Below are 16,090 nucleotides of genomic sequence, written 5' to 3' on the forward strand. Positions count from 1 at the left end.
CCACGAATAGTAGGTAAACACCCAGGTTTCATTTACAAAAATTCTAGAAATTTAAAAAGTATATTTGAAAAATAATCTAGGTTACTTTTTAATAGGGATGGTAAAATAAGAGAGACTAGAAAGTGTGCCTTTTGCAACTACTGGCCAAATATTTACAAAGGTGAAACTAATCAATGTGGGGAGGGTGAACAAGGAATTTTACGTGATTGCAAGATGGAAACCATCTTAGTAAGGCTATAGTATAAATAGCATAATGTTCTAGGTAGGTCTATATCATATGCTCAAAGTTTCAAAACTTCGATGCTCATATAATATGAGCAAAGTTTTACAACTTTGAACATATAAAAAAATAAATAAAAACAAAACAACCTACCTGAAAGCTATGACGGAAACCATCTTAGTAAGGCAGAGAGGAACTTTAAGGAAAGGATACATGAACATATTCATGATATATCAAAATTATTAAAAGTGCTCTGTTTAAACATAGTGAAACATGTGCAGGCTTTGAAAAGTTTAAATTTGTTATTACAGACAAAGTAACATATCCCCCCCCCCCCCCCCCCCCGGGGAGGTGACTTGTAGACATTACCTGGAGTACAGAGAGCCTTGCTGGCAGCTTAGATTGAATGCTATTACAGCAGTAGGACCGAATGAGAATATGTCATTTATACCCATTTTAAAGCTTAGGTCAGCTAAACTATAAAGCCATATTGCTATTATGCTGTGAATACTATTTATTGAAGATTTTTAAAAATAGCATTTATTCAACCGTATTATAAGGATTTTTTCAGTTGTCAATACATAGTTTTGAAGGAAGGGCAGAAGAAGAAAATGTAATCTAAACAGGGGATCTTAATGGGAGAAGCTATAAGTGTAAGTGTTGTACGTAGCTTTAACTGTAACTAAGAATATGATTTATTGTGGAGTATATTTAAATCAAGGAATGGTTTGTATTGAATGGGTCTGATGAAGTTTTGATATACAATGAAATGAAAGCGCTCAACCTTAAAAAAAAGAGTTTTAACCATTATTTTTCCATTTTTGTGGTGGTGGTGGCATCACATATACACCATTTCTTTGGTTATTAGTTTGGAATTTTGGCACGTTAGCCATTTTTTTCCCAGTTTATAAATATAAATAAATTGTATACACATACACGCACCACATACACACAGGGACTTTTGCTTGAATGCTCTTTTGAATGTGTGAATCAGGGGCGTTTCCCCCCTCAATTCACAGATCAAACGGCTGGTAGTACAAATAGTGCAAGTGTGTATGACAGCGGGTTTTAGGGAAGTTTGCCCTTATCATCACCGTTGTGCAAGTAGGTATATATAAGTAGCAGGGGATACAATGGGGATTGCTCCCTGAAAAATGATTTCTCTGCACATTCAACTGAATGTGTATTTGGTGGAGTTTGGTTAAGGATAGTGTTTGGTTAAAAAATAAGAAGTTATGTACTCACCATAACGTTCCATCTGAGTAGGTAGCTTCATTTGTCTGTAACCTGTGGGTCTTGGATCCAATATCAGATCAGAGCCGGCAACTTGTTTCAAGCTAATGGATCCGAGCTCCTAGCTCCTCCCCTCACCCATAATCCCCTGCCAACCCTCCATGACCTCAGATCGAGTTTGCCCCTCAATATGTACCCAAAAAGGGTATCCAACTAAGACAGATCCGAAGAAGGCCAGGGGGAAGGAGGGGGGATGGTTGCAGACAAATGAAGCTACCTGCTCAGATGGAACATTATGGTGAGTACATAACTTCTTAATCTGAAGTAGGGACTTAATTTGTCAGCAACCTGTGGGACAGGGTCCCCAGCTACCTGAACCTTGGGTGGCCATCATGGAAGAATATTGCGAAGCACCGCAGAGCCAAAGGATGCTCTCCCTCTAGAAATGACGTCCAGTTTGTAGTGGTTAATAAAGGTATGAGATGAGGCCCAAGTGGCTGCCAAACAAATATCATCCAATGGGACTCTAGACTTGAAGGCCGCAGAAGTAGAGATAGAATGCGTGGAATGTGCGCAAACTCCTTCAGGTGCGGGTCTCCCAGAGGCTTGGTACGCTAATAGGATACATTGTGAAATCCAGCGTGATAGAGATACTTTTGATATTGCTTTCCCCAAATTAAATTTGGCAAAGGAAATGAACAGCTGGTCGGATTGTCTATGACCAGCCGTTCTAGGAGTATAAAAACGTAGCTGCCTATGAACATCTAATGAGTGCAGCTTGTACTCTCCTTTATTCTGATATTTAGGAAAGAAAACCGGTAAATTTATGGATTGATTTATATTGTTTTCTGATGCTATTTTGGGAAGGAAAGAGGGTCAGATCCTGAGGTACACTCTGTCCGGGTGAAAGATCAAATAAGGAGGCTTCACAGAAAGAGCTTGAAGCTCCGAAACTCTTTTTGCAGAAGTAATGGCTACAAGGAATGCTGTTTTCCAGGACAATAATTTGAGATCTACTGAAGCAGCAGGATCAAAAGGTGGAGCAGTCAAGGCTTGAAGAACTAGTGAAAGATCCCACAGTGGTACGGCAAAAAGGTGCCCTTGAGAAAGGTTTTACACAACCTGGCCGACATCAAAGGCCCTGTATCATGTCCCACATGGTAATGCGAGATGGCCGCCAATTGCAGTTGAGCAACTAGCGCCTTCCTGAAAAAGTTCGGTTATGAAGTCTAATATGGATGGAAGAGGAGCCGTAAAGGGATCTAGATTATGATGCTCTGCCCAGATGGAGAAACGTTTCCATTTACTGCGGTACACTTTCCTGGTGGAGGGCTTATGCGCTGCCACAAGGATGGCTTTGACTGGTGAAGAGATACCGGGAGTCCTAACTAGTAGTGGAACTGGAGCAACCAAGCTGTCTGCTTCAGATTGTCCAGATTTGGGGTCGGTAAGTCCGATGGATGGGAAATTAGATACGGACTGGGATCCAGAATCCAAGAAGGATTCACTAGGTGAGACCACAGGTAAGGGAACTAAATTTGCCGAGGCCAGAATGGGGCAATGAGGATCATCCTGCTCCCCAACCGCGAGGCTTTCTGTAAGAGTTGCAGCATCAGGGGTAGAGGAGGATAGGCATAAAGTAGACAGGGTGGCAAAGCATGCACCTGGAGGGGGAATCAGAGTGAAGAAATTGCCGCATTTGATGTTCGAGGGAGAGGCAAAAACAGTAGGGTTGCCCCCATATTGCGACTATCTGCTTCGCTACTAGTGGGTTGAGAGACCACTCGTACGGGGTAAGAAGGGTGCGACTGAGTTTGTCCGCCCCGGAATGTGCGCTGCAATCAGAAAGCGGTTGGTGGAGATCGCCCATTCCCACACTCTCATGGCTTCGCTGCATAGAGGGTAAGATCTGGTTCCCTCCTGTTTGTTGATGTACCAGACAACTGACATGTTGTCCGACTGAATTGCAATCGTTCCTATGGGGAGGAGATTCTGAAGTGCTTGCAATGTGTACAGCACCGCTCTCATCTCCAGAACATTGATATGCAGGGAGGTCTCTGTATCGTTCCACGTGCCTTGGACCGCCCTGCCTGATTTATGCCCCCCCACCCAAGGCGGGAGGCGTCCGTGGTCACCGTGGCGAGAGGGGGAGAGGTGCAGAAGGGTTGGCCCGTATGGAGGTCTGAAGCATGGAGCCACCATAATAGAGCCCTCCTGCAAGCCTTGCTGATAGCAATGGGGTGATGAGGAGGAAAAGACAGAAAGGACCATTGTACTAGAAGGGTCCATTGCAGTACCCGCATGTTCAGACGTGCGCATGGAAGGAGCGTTATCTCTGCCGCCATGGAGCCCAGTGCCCTCAGGACCAATTCCGCTGGTGGGCTCTCCGATTGGAGGATAGCCCGCACATGGAGTTGCAAATTCCTAAGTCTTTTGGACGTTAGAAAGGCTTGTAGCTCTCTGGTGTCTATTCTGGCTCCTATGAATTCTATGGCTTGTGTCGAGGCCAGAAGGGATTTGTCAGCATTGATGGCGATGCCTAACTGTGGGGCTAGGCGGAGAAAGAAATCTCTGGCTGAGCAAAGTAGATGCCTTGTTGGGGCGGTCAGGAGCCAGTCGTCCAGGTACGGAAAGACCTGTATTCCCTGGAGTCTCAGGTGGGCCGCAATCACTGCTAATCCCTTGAACACCCTGGGGGCTGTGGTGAGGCCAAAGGGAAGGACCCTGAACTGGTAGTGACTGGCTCCCAGCCGGAAGCGGTGGAACCTCCTGGATAGTCTGTCCATTAGAATGTGGTAGTACGCATCCTTGAGGTCTATAGAGCACATCCAATCGTTCTCCCTTAGAAGGGGGAGAATAGATTGAAGAGTGACCATTTGGAATTTTTCCTTGGTTACCGACAGGTTCAAGCGGGAAAGGTCTAGAATCGGTCTCAGGTCCCCCGTCTTTTTTGGCACCAAAACAAACCTGGAGTAGAACCCTAATCCGAGCTGGTCTTGGGGTACAGGCTGGATGGCTCTTTTTCTTAGCAGCTGCTGAATTTCTGTGGCTGCAGCCTCCCTCTGATTGCGTGGTACATCGGGGAGGTTCTTGAATTTGGGGACATGAAGTAATGGTATTTTGTACCCTCTGGATACAATTCGAAGCACCCAGCGGTCTGTTGTGATGGACTCCCATGTTGCTAGGTGCTCCGAGAAGCACCCCCCCCCCGACTGCCTCCAGAGTGGAGCAGTCGGGCAACCCTTCAGGGCTGCTGCGTGGGCCGTTCAGAGAAAGGTTCTCTGGACCCAAAGTTTCTCGGAGCCCCTCTGCCCCTGGGGCGGCGTCCTCCCTGTCCTCCTCTGCCATGGAAGGACTGGTTGTCCGGAACGGGTTGGGAATGTTGTGATTTCCGGAACCACATCTTCTTCTGACCCTTTTGGTTCTTCGAAAAGGACCGCTGGGGCACAGAGAAGCGGACTCCGACGGCAGACAACGTCTTCCCGTCCTTCTCGCTCTGGACAAGTGTCTCACGAACCGTTTTGCCAAACAGGGCAGAACCATCCAAAGGGGCATTCGCAAAAGACGCTTTAAAGGGCTCCGCAAAGTCACAATGACGGAGCCAGGCCTGACGTCTCATGACTAGGCCTGCTCCGCTAGCCCTAGCGGCTCCCTCGGTGGCGTGGGACAATAGCTGCATAGAGGTATTTGAAATGGATCTCAGAGTGGCCATTCGGGTGGAGTACAATTGTTTGTCCTCCGCCGACATGGACTCAGGGGGGGAGGCAGCATATTCTTTGATAAGATCCCACTGCATCCTGATGACATGTGCCATATAGTTCAGAGACCTTACCGACAAGGTCGCTGAACTAAAAACTCACTTCCCTAAGCGGTCCATCGAGCGGGACTCCTTGCTCGGTGGATGGACTGAGGGGCTCTCCTGAGCTAGTTTCCTCTTCATGGCTGCCGCCGTCAACATGGCATCTACGGGGGGACCCTTGCTCCAGTGCGACCGGTCTGAGGGGGGGCTTAGTATTCTGTCCGGGCATTTGGGTATTGGCTCCATGGTGTCTGGATCCTTCCACGCCCTGGTGGTAATAAGGTCCACCAAGGGGTCAGCCGGAGGGGACACCCAAGAGGTAGACGGGCCTGCTTCGAATGCCTCCAGAAACACGGACTCGTCGGAGGAAGACTTGGGGGCAGACCACCCACCTCTGATCCTCAGCATCTCCATGATGTCTCCAAAGGAGACATCCTCAGGGGGCGATCTTGGGGAGCCTTCCCCTTCATCCAAGTCCGTGTCCTCAGTTAAGGACTCAGGGGAGTCCACGTGCCTCCTCTTGTACTTATGCTTGCGGGGCACTTCCTGGGGGGGGGGGCTGTCCGAGGAGGCCTCGCCAGCAACATCCTGTTCTAATGGAACCATCTGGGACATTGAAGCAGGCTGTCCCTTTGGCCGGGTGATGGAAGCCTGGCCCAGCAGAGAGGGAGTGCAGGGTGGAGCCGAGACAAGGGGCGGCAGGTCCAGATGCTCTCAACAGAGCCCTCTCCACTACATCGAAGGCCGAGGGGGAACCACTCTCTCTGGGCTCCGAGAGTCGGCTCCCACTCGGATCCGATGAAGGGATCGGAACCGGCACCGAGACCATCGGATCCGAAGGACCAGTGTGCTCCGACCTGGATGGAGCCGAAGGCACACTGAATCCCTCGGATCCAAAGCTCGGGCCACGGCTCCAAGAGGTCAGATCCAACAGGCTCGAGGGCAAGGTCGGATCCTAAGTACCAAGTACTGTCGGCGCCGACCCACCCCCGGCTCCAATGCTGCTCGGCTCTGAACGCTCCGAGCCCGGATAGCGGGTCGGAGAAGGAGCAATAGGATGGAAAAAAGGTGTCGAGGTCCCCACCGAAGGGGGTGGGGGAAAGAGCACTCCCATCTGCAGCTGGGCCTGGATGAACCTTCGCATCATCCGGTCCAAATCTGCATCAGACATGCTGAACATCGATCTCGAAGAGGCCACCGAGGCAGGCCTGGAATGCCACCTCGATGACCTCGACGGAGATCGGGCCTCCTCCTCCTCGGGCCCTGGGGAGAAACAAGGGGATCGGAGCCGAGGAGGAGGAGACCTAGAAGCAGTGGAGGGAGAAGCCCGCTTAGCTGGCGGGCCGAAGCGGAGGCCTCGGCCCGCCGCTTGTGGTGCTTCTCCCTCCATTTCTCCCTCCTGGCCTCCCTGCCCTCCGGCGCTTTAGCGGGAGTTTGAGTCCTGGCCGAAGGAAGGGGGGCAGGAGTGGCAGCAACCACAGCCTGTGGTAGTGTCACGGGAGCAGCGGAGGCCGGAGCCGAGTCCGGGGGTAAAAGTCCCACCAAGACCAGCTTCGACCTCCGCTCTTTCATTGCCCTGGGGTTGAACGCTGCACAAATGGTACAGCCTGAGGTGAGGTGTTCAACCCCAAGACACCGAACGCACCAAGTGTGGCCATCAGCCAGGGAGAGCTTATGGCCACTTTCGGTACATTTAGTAAAAATGGCTTTTGGGGCCTCAGCCATACTTAAAAGAAAAGGTAGTGTTACACAAATACACAGGCCCCAAAACACAACACACACACACACACACTCACTAACGACCAGCGAAGGATGGGAAAAACTAATTAAAAGAAAAATATTTTTACACTACAGGGTACCTAACACTTACACACTTTATATTTTTGTAAAAAAGAAGAAAGTTTGACAGAAAAAAACACACTTAACTGATGATTACTAGTCGAGCTCAAAGGAATCCAGCTATCCACAAGCGCGGCAAACTAGATCTGAGGTCATGGAGGGTTAGCAGGGGATTATGGGTGAGGGGAGGAGCTAGGAGCTCGGATCCATTAGCTTGAAACAAGTTGCTGGCTCGGATCCGATATCGGATCCAAGACCCACAGGTTGCTGACAAATGAAGTCCCTACTTCAGATCAGTGCATTTGTATATAGTTATTGTAGCTGCACAACCTTTGGTCAAGTAGTTGTTCTGTCTACTATTGTAAAAACTGGTATAGTTGTTAGAAACTCAGTTAACTGAACAGTACCAGCTTTACTGCTGGAGATCAGGGAACAGTGAGGACTGGGGAATTTGTCGAGTGTCCTAAAGTGGCAAAAGGCAATTTGGTATATACAAGTAGCAGGGATGTAGGGAGTGCAGGGGTCTGCCCCCACTGCAACACTGTTTGTTTGGGTCTTTCGGTTTTTCCCGGTTAGGGGTCACCACAGCGGAACTCCGCTCCGCTAATGATTGGCAGTTGATTTTTATGTACCGGCTTGCCATGCCTGATGCACAACCTTCAACGAAGGTACGCCCATTCACGCATGTCTCCACGCAGAAGACCAGCTAGCGGAGAATCGAACTGGACAGTGTCTTACTGTGAGGCAACAATGCTACCACAGCACCACCACCAATATTCATTTTGTTAAGGTTATTGTAGGTTTGCTAATGTCCTTTTTTGATGGAGCAGAGTGCACTCGTCCCAGGACAAAACCATCCTCAACACGGACATATTCAAAAAGGCTAGGGCTGGTGGGAAAAACTAGTGTAAAGTTTAAGAATGACAGGACTCTTGAAACAGAGCCAAGCCCTAATCCAAGATATCCCACTATGACAACAAAAAAGGATAGTTCACAAAAATTAAAACAGTAAGCCATGCATCAGGCTTGGAAACAGGCAGAAGGACATGTTTTTTTTTTTTTTTGTCCACACAACACTTGCCTCTATACTGTAGATCAGGACTTTTCATAAAAGCAGACTTAACAGCATGAATAAGGGAGAACAAAAAAAGAAAATAACTAGAATGGAAAAAATATAAACAATTACAGACATCAACCAAAGTTCGTTAACTGAGCAAATAAAACCTAAACTGGTATACAATTAAACAAAGAGTGAAACAGGAAAAATAAAAGTTAAGAGAAAAAGAAGACTGACCACAGGTATTTGCAACTATAAACAGATAGAGGAACAGACTCAAAAGAAAAGAAAAGAAGACAGACCTAATATGGTGTAGCTCATATACAGAAAATAAACTCCAAATAATACCCTTACAACAAAGTCAAAAATATTTGAAGATGCATACAGGAAGACACCTAGACATGGTAAATATTACAAAAAAATTATATTTATATATATATATATATATATATATATACATACATACATACATACATGCACAGACATATATATGTAAAAAATAATGACAGAGAGAAAAAAATTACCATCACCAAATAAGACTTCAGTATTGACCAGTGGTAGCAAATTGAAAACAAGATCGACTAAGAAGTGAAGGATTTGAATAGGTATCTCAGATCTAAATGCTACTATAAAATCTTAGTTCATCAAAAAGGTAAAGCCTCAAGAAGGAACAGGGAAGCAAACAAATGCATCACTTAAAGAAATAGTTCAATAAAGCAGTTACATGCAGTAGTAGTAAAGGAACAAAAGCAAGATACTAATAAATTACAGTACTGATATGGCAGTATTAGGTAGCAGCTTCACAATGAAATGGTAGAGGGTTCAACTCAGATTCAAGGAACAGAGATATGGAACAATATAGCTTTTAGGGGATGGTATAATGGTTAAGGTGTTTATCTCACACACACAAGGTACAGGGGTTGATACTCACCTTTGATGGGGAAATTGGTCAAGTTTAAAATGACCCACAAGGACAGCAAGTCCAGTACTCATCTTCAAACTTTGGTTTGGATTTCGGGGTTGGTGCAATGGTCAATGTATTTCCCTCAGACACAAGGCAGAGAGTTTGATTCTCTTCTTTGAAGGGAAATTGTCTAGGCTTAAAATGGCCTGCAAGGTAGCTAGCAGCTCACTTATGAACATATCAAGATGTTTCACAAAAACAAAATTGTACATATTCTGTTGAAGAATCATCCAAATACCAATATATGGTTTTGCAGAGACAGAAAGAGCAAGAAACACAAAATGTAGAACAGCATTTTAACCATAGAGAAAACAATTTAAGGGAAGACCAGAACTGGATTATCGTAATACATGTAGCAGAGGCTATAGTAAAACACAGATTAAAAAAACAATAAACCAAATCTATACGGTAACTTGAATTATAAAGAAACCCACATGACATTAAAGAGATTAACAGAATATATTACTGTGCAGCTAAACAGGTAAGGTATTCTCAAGAAAGCATAAACCAGTACAAGAAAATAAAGGAACAAATGCATCACCATTACTGAAACATCAACAAACATCTGAGAAGCGGTTAAGAAGAGTAGTATTATTGGAAAGAAAGATACAGAAAAAGGAAATCAGGCTAAAGAATGTTAGAAAATGAATGTGCTAAAAGAAAAGCACAACATCAAAACAGACCGACATTTGACAAGATTAAAATCATTGCACAGGCCAAAAATCAAGGGATTCACACAGAAATATAAAGAAAGGATACAAAACAAGCAGTTTATGGATGACCCAATTTCTATGGGTAGCTGGAAAGGAAAACAAGCGAGTCACCACCAAGAATTGAGGAAATTGATACATTTTGGAGAAATATCAACAAGAACTGGGTTGAACACAAGGAAACTGAATGGATAAAATCAGAATTAAGAAACTCTAATATATAGAGCATGTTGACTGAACAAAGTAACTGCTTCACAGAAGGGAGCCTTTCTTAAATTCATCAATAACTGGAAAACTCCAGGTCCAGACATTTTATTCAACTTTGGGTTACTTTTAAGAGCCTTGCACCATGATTTAAGCCTGGAGTAAAATCAACTTATACACACCCTGAAATGAGATCATACCACTTAAAAGTGAAACTACAAATCACCCAAAGAATCATATTGACTAATGATTCATCTTACAACCACATATAAGCCATGTACAGAAACTGATACAGACAAGGGTATGCAGTCATCTGGACAGAAATTTTATCATGGCATTAGAATGAGAATAAAAGATTAATATGAAGCGAAGAATCATCCTTTATTAAATAAAGCAATAATGGGACACCTGCACAGCTAACAAAAGTCTCACTGTGGCATGGACAGATTAAAAAGCATTAGCAGTCCTACACTACAAAATGCTTACAAATGTACAAAATCCACCACACACTGAAATTATATAGCAAATGTTATGAAAGAGTATCAAACTACTTTGCACCGAACCACAAAACAGAGCAAATTACTATCCAGGTTTAATGATTTTGGTTATGTGTCAAATTACCGAACAGCTTTAAAAATCAAAAGCTGCTCAAGTCAACGTGTAATGGCTGAAAACAACTTCTGACAATACTTGAGGCAGAGTTTTTCCTCCACTGGTGTGAACCCACTGATTTTTTTTTTTTTTTAAACATGATGGGTTTGTGCAAGGGGACTTGCCACTAAGGAACAAAAGACTTGGTTAAGCACAGAGTGTGTTCTTTGGAGACTATTTGACAACACCTTTTAATGTAATGTCATTCATTGACTTTATACAAACCCGACATATCCAGCATGGAGTATTGCAGGGGGTTCCTTATAACCATTACAGTTTTGCATTGCCTTCAGTCCATTAGATTTACCTCAGTTCATTTGGGTATTTACTTGACAGTCTAAGCCGTCAAAAGATATCTCCTCTACATTCTCTAGACAATATAAATTGCAGAGCTCATCTGACAAACATGGACAAAAAGCTACAAAAATCATTAAAACATTTCAGACAACATAAGAATGTCATTTAGTCTTGACAAATGTACAAAGGCAACATTTGTAACAGGAAAATTGCAGTACAGAGTAAATATAAAACTTGGAAAGGAATGTGCTCTAACATACTGGAACAAGTAGAATATAAACATCTGGGAATAGATGAAAGCCCAGCAATACAGCATGAACAAGTGAAAATAAAGCTTAGTAAGGAATATTTTAGAAAACAGAAACTAATATTTCAAACTGATTTAACATCTAGGAATAAAGTTCAAGCTATAAAACCAACTTGCATTTTCCTTTCTAGTTTACAGCTTTGCTGTGATGGACTGATGCTAAAAAGGGCTGGACAATCTTGACAGACAAAACAAGAAAACAGCTTCATGCCAACCAATTGATACGCAAGAACCAGTGTTTGACAACATTACATACTCCCCAGCCTGGAAGGAATAAAGGGTGTCCCTGCAACTGACTACACATATTGGTTTGTGGCTGTGGGATAACATACATATTTATTACACAATGGGCAACCTGTACATCTTCATTTTGATTAGAGAACAGCACCCTGCTGGGAACATTCAATGTGCATGTATTACCCAGTAAATCACAAGTCTGTCGCTTCACAATAGCATATTAAACTCCCATGAAGCTCAAAGATTGGCACTTTTTTTTAGCTGAACAGCTCTTTGCATTTTAGCAAGAGTAAAAGTTAAAAAGTAAATAAATAATAAAGTAACATCTGTTTTATGTGCCTGTCTGTCTCTATGTATGTGTGTGTGAGAGACAGAATGACAAAGTGTGAGTAAAATAGGCAGAGACTACACGTTAATGCCTTTAGACTGCAACAGTTTACTGCACGCATTACTTTAAACAGTGTGATACTCTAATGATTGGTAATGTCAGATGTCTAGCCTCAGTGATTGTTCAGCAAGTCAAACCTTATACAATAGCTCTCAACTGTCTAGATTTCCCCCCTCAAATTTCTGGTCTGTTTCGCCTTAAAAATTGTGTTTTTGGGTACATCATTGAGAAATCAAGTCACTAATGACAGAAAATTGAGATTCAAACTTCATAACTTCGGAAATTGCATGCTAATGCAAAATATGTTATTCTATCAACTACGTTTTTAAGAGTAATATTTAAAAATTGCTCCTATTTTTAGCTTTGTCCACAAGGTTTATAGGCATGTATGAGAGATTGAGCAGAACGATGATACAAAATCAGAGACAGTTAAGAGGCATGCTAGTGGTGGTTTGCAAAGCCTTGCATTCTATGATTTTTATTTCATTAATTTGATCAAAATCAGAAATCTGAGATATGTTCACTCAAAGTGGCTGTAACTGCTAGGCATGTGTGCATAGATAAAATAATTATTTCCTCCAACAACAATTAAATGTGCATTAAAAAAATATTAACAGGTATCCCATTCTCTAAACACATTAATACCAGCAGACAGGAAGTATGCAATTGAAAAAAAATAATGCCCGCCCAGAAGTATAGATCACAACACCCCATGGGCAGGCATTTTCCCAACAACATACACCCTGTTTGGCATCATCAGATACAAACATCGAAAATTCTAAACATTGAAGAAAACAAGTCTAAAACAACCTCCTTGCTCAAGTTAGCAGAATTCCTTAGGAAAAGGAGCAGGAAAGAAATCAAACTGAAGTGGACAAAAACAGAAAGAGCAAAAAATATGATCACAAAAAAATAAATAAAAAAAGAAAAGAAAAAGAAAACCTGAAAGCCTACAACTGCAGTGAAAAATACAGAGAACTACTGAGAGAACCACAAGAGGTGATAAAGAAATGGCTCAGATGAGGTAAATTTAAACTGAGGGATTAAAGTTATTGGCAACTTAAGACAATGGAATACATTACATATACAATGGCTCATAAAAGCTACAGAAAATGTAGAAAATAAAGACAAATGTAGGTTTTGCAATACAGCACTAGAAACAGTTGCACATCTTGATACAGGCTGCACTACACTTATGGCTGAAGTTCAAAGGAAGCAACAGTGTGACAAGGTTGTTAGACTGGAATCTTTGCAAACATTATGACATGCAAGTGGCTGATAGGCATGAAAGACATGAACCAAAAAGGGTTACTGAATAATGAAGTAATGATAATGTAGGATCATCCAATACCAACAGTTAAGAAGGCAAAAGCAAGGAAACCACATACTGTAGTTTAAGTGGAAAAGACAAAAAAGCAGTACTGGATTATTGAAATTGATACACTCCATGAGACTACAGTATCTTAGGAACTAATATCAATGCATATAAAAAGAAAACTAGATCAACATGGAGTAAGGACATCCAGTAACAGTAGTATTAGGAGCAAATGGGCTAATAGAAAATAATTTTCAATCATGTACTAAGATGCTGCCAATATAGGTAATTTCATATAGACTACAGAAAGAGGCAATTCTGGGTATACTGGGGACTGATAAGATCATTTGTGACAAAGACTGAAGCAAAACTGAATCAATAAACTGTAATTATGTTTTAATTTAGGAATGGGGTTCATTCCTGCCAAGGCATTCGGACAAATTAAAAACACACTTTGATAAAAATCCATAGCTACTCTTACCGTACTGCAGTCATTCTCTCAAGAGAAACATCACAGAAACCTTACTGTCCAATACAACTCCCCTCACATCACTAATCACTCCAAAAAGAGCAAAAAACATGTGTCCAGGAAAAAAAAAAAAACAGGTCTTTCTAGATGTTCATTCTTAACGGACTTCTTTTCTGTAAAGTCATGCTGTTACCATCACAGAGGACATCTAGGAAATTTTGGGGATTGCACTATTTCTGCATTATTCTTTACCTCCCTCTGAGTAGTTCATATATTAGGTGACATGACATCTTAAGGAAAAAACTGCATCAATACATAAGATAAGGAAAAACCTTAGCGATCATGTGATTGTAAACACTATTCTCAAAAATTCCCTATCAATTTGGCTCCAAGATTCCTACAAAATATCATCCACTTGGCTCAAATACAGTTTCTACCTACTTTGAAATCACTGCTGATAAACAGGCCCTTCAGTTCAAGAACAAGTACTGTTTCAATGACTCCGTTAAATCTGTCATCTCCCTCCGATTGCACTCCTCAGCCATCATACTCTCCACTCTGGCTTTATCTGGAGACTATTAAAATGATGCCCTTGACCAAATTATCCCATGTAAGCATGAATACCACTTTGAGTGTCCTCATAAAATAGACAATAACCACCTGAATTACTCTGGTAAACAAAAACAAACAAGTAAATAAGGCAAAAGGAATATGAAGTGCGCAAGTAGAGTAGTTACTGACTGCCTTAGGCAATGGAAAGTGCAGAATAAAAATCAGAGAGATCTACCCACACCAGATCCAACACTACCTAAGTTATCTCCAGAGCAGAAGCCACAGATAATGTAATTTGTCATATGCAGTAGTTAACAAAACACCAACACCATTTCTCAGTACCGAATGCAAGATCAAAATTAATTCCCAGAAAGTGTTTTCACAAAAAGAGCAAAAAGTACATATATAAACCGAGTCTGTAAGAGGCATCAAGTCAGAGTACTTCCAATCCATGGAACTCCAGGATTATGGATGCTAGGAAGTTGTGTTTTTCTTAACTACACATGGCATGACTGCTCTTACGGCTTCAGACTTCGTTAGTAACTTGGTTGGGAAAGCATCAGAGTATAGACAAAGAGTAAAAGATAAGGGAATCTTAACAGAATGACCTGCTCTGGTAGAGTTCTTTTCAATCTAGAATAGACATTAGTATTAAAAAATGGATACTTATTAAAGGAATACAAAATATTGCATGATAACTTTAAGAATTAGAGAAGATTAGAAAAGACTGGGAAGAGAGACTGGAAAAGCAATTTACAAGTGAACAATGGGAAGACATGTGTATGGCTCCCAAGTATGTAAAAATAGCCAGTATGTTTAGGATCTTTGCACGAGTATCTGTACACCCAAAGCAGACTCAAAAATAATTTTCCATCTGGTACATAGCAAATGTTGGAGGTGTGACAGGGAAGTAAGAGGTAACTAGGAACATATATGTTTTGGAGTGTAAGGAGTTGGCAGATTTTAAAAATTCCCTACAGAATGCAGTCAGAGATACCGGGTGAACAAATGACTAACTAAAGAAATGATTCTTTACAGTTGGGACATAGCATCTGAATTGCCTAGACATAGTAAGGCCTTATTATGTTTAATTCTGTTGGTTGCCAAAAGAGCAATTATGAGAAAATGGAAATCAAAGTCTAAACCAATTGTATTTGAAGTGCTAACTAAACATTATAAAGGAGATAAAGGAAATGGAAAAGGATCTTTAAGAAGAAGCAAATTACATAGGAATAAATGAAAATTGTGGGAAACAATACATGCAAAATGATGTTCAGGAGAAGGAGTGAGGTTAAAATTTAAATTTATGTAATGTTGGACTGATGACGGTTAGGAGGAAAGAGAAGATATGCAATATATAATGTATATAAATGGAAAATGTTAATATGTGTTTGTTTTCTTTTATGTTAATGCAGATTTATGTCTTAAAAGTAATAATTTAATAAAAGTGAGTGAACATCTCTCAAACAGACATAAGGACTTCAACAACCCTCTGGTTAGACAGGCTCAGGTCTGCAGGAACTATGAGAAGTACACGTTTACTGTGTACACAATCTGACTGTACTAAAACCTCTCAGCACTACAATTACAAAAGTTGAGACCTACATAAATTCAGCCTCGTTTCACACAAATAGCTAAAAGTATTTCAACTTATTTCAAGAAAATGCTCCTTATGCTAGTCCTGCAAAACCAGTTAACTGAGGAACTACTTTCATCCATAGCACCCCAACACACACACACACACACACACACACACACACACACACACACACTACAAAGCCACTTTGCTTTGCTGTGTGCACCCCATGAGTGTAGTAACAGCTTTCAACCACTTGATGCAAGAAGCAA

At 42.2% G+C, this 16,090-nt stretch overlaps 1 protein-coding gene across 1 annotated transcript in view; it reads right to left on the reverse strand.

Annotated features, from left to right (window-relative positions):
- SPRYD3 (SPRY domain containing 3) overlaps positions 1-16,090 on the reverse strand; it is a 2,261,394-nt gene that overhangs the window by 2,227,414 nt on the left and 17,890 nt on the right.

The sequence above is a fragment of the Protopterus annectens genome, chromosome 9.part0 (assembly GCF_019279795.1).
Source record: "Protopterus annectens isolate FY-2018-M chromosome 9.part0, PAN1.0, whole genome shotgun sequence".
In the NCBI taxonomy this organism is placed as follows: domain Eukaryota; kingdom Metazoa; phylum Chordata; order Ceratodontiformes; family Protopteridae; genus Protopterus; species Protopterus annectens.